This window comes from Durio zibethinus, chromosome 13 (assembly GCF_047325235.1).
Source record: "Durio zibethinus cultivar Kanyao isolate XHJ-2024 chromosome 13, ASM4732523v1, whole genome shotgun sequence".
Lineage (NCBI taxonomy): Eukaryota > Viridiplantae > Streptophyta > Magnoliopsida > Malvales > Malvaceae > Durio > Durio zibethinus.
The window spans coordinates 8,025,121-8,026,866 of NC_143174.1; the positions used below are offsets into that span (position 1 = coordinate 8,025,121).

Sequence of the window (1,746 nt, forward strand, 5' to 3'; positions counted from 1 at the left end):
GATCCTTTAATTAGAGGCCATAAAACTTTATGTTTGAATGCTCCTCCAATCAGAGGCCATGAAACTTTAAAAATTTAAAAACATTTTACAAATCTCAAAACCTTTAAATGCTCTTTAGATCAGAGGCCATGAAATTTTAAAAAATTAAAAATGATTTGTAAATCTCAAAACTTTTGAATGCTCCTCCGATTAGAGGCCATGTGTAGACACTTCAATCTATCTAGGGGTCTATTTTTTATTTTGCTAATAAAAAATAATAAAAATGGAAAAGCTAAAAAAAATGAAAAAATAAGAGGTAAAATTTAAATGAAATTATTGGAACTGAGTTGTGGGGTTTGAGTTAGGTTTAAGGTTAAAGCTTAAAAGAAATTGGGTTTACTATTCGGATGGGGATTCTTTAGTTAAATCTTATAAATACAGACCATATTCAAGCTAGAATACACGAAAAAAACATGGAGAAAAAAGATCCAAAGATAAAAAACACACAAGAAAATCAGTAGTAAAATAAAAAAATTGGCATAGCTTGTGTTTAGAGTGATGACATGTAATAGACCATCATGTAAAGTCACTAGCTTGTGGGAAAAAGCAAGGAAAGAAGTGTCCTGACTGAAAGTCAAAGAAAGAGAGAAGCAAACAAAAAAGGGAAAAAAATAAACAAGAAAAGTAAAAGGATTTGATAAAGCCAACAAATTGATTTTTAAGAGATTTTAGTTTAAAAACCCATGTGCTCACAAGCTCCAATTCCCATTTTTATGAAAAGCTTTGTTTATTTTTATCAATGACATAGCAGGAGGTCCAGAACAGAAGAGTGAAGAAAGTAGTGGCAGTGGAGTTCATGGCGATAAAGCTATAGTTGATGGTGGAAGCACCAAAGGCAGTTGACGCAATATGGTTCTACAAGACCACATTCGATGCTATTGATGATGGCCATTCTCTTTACTCCAAATGCAAAGCTGAATAAGAGCTCCATCATATCCTCTTCACTCAGCTTAAGCTCGTTGGCTCTACCATTCTCGTATCTAACATCGTTGATGACTCTGTTATGGTGAAAAGTAAGGAAACTGGATGTGTGCTCTGCATCGAGACTGAGAATGTAGAAGTTGCTATAGCCAAAGTCGTGAGCACTAAAGTCATTGCAGGGGGCGACGAAGTGTGCTGTGGTGGACGCGTGGGCCAGGTCAAAGCTCTCTATGGATACGATTGGCTCATTTGCTCTCTTGCCAAGAAATGCACTAAGGTTGAAGCTTAGATGTCATATGATCTTTGATCTATTTTTGTTAAACTCTGTGCTTTTAATTTCTTTGTTATGGGTGGGACTCCATATAAAAAAAAGTAAAAGGTTTCTCACTAGTAAGTGATCAATAGTGTTTGGCTCTAGTATTGAACATTTTGATATTGCTCATCATGAACTTTCTTATTAAAAAAGAAAAAAAAGGAAAAAATAAAAAATTTTTAGTTAAGAATATTTGACAATTATCCAAGGATGAGAATTTTAGAAATTTCAAATGATAAATTCCTAAGAAATCTCTAGGTGAGAAATTTCTTTAAATTTGTCCCAAATGGTGAAAGAATTTAAATGAAACTTCAATAAAACATAATTGTCATATTATTTTCTTTCCAAAAAAAAAAATTTTAAATAAGCCCAAATTGTGGAAAATTTAGAAATTTTGGAAAAAAAAAAGAATTTCTAAATAGGCCCAAATGGTCGAAAATTTAAAGATTTTGAAAAAAAAAATTTCTAAATTA

At 32.1% G+C, this 1,746-nt stretch overlaps 1 pseudogene; it reads left to right on the forward strand.

The window, feature by feature from the left end:
• The first annotated feature begins 778 nt into the window (after positions 1 to 778).
• Positions 779 to 1,249, forward strand: LOC111304018 (uncharacterized protein At5g48480-like; annotated as a pseudogene).
• The last annotated feature ends 497 nt before the right edge of the window (positions 1,250 to 1,746 follow it).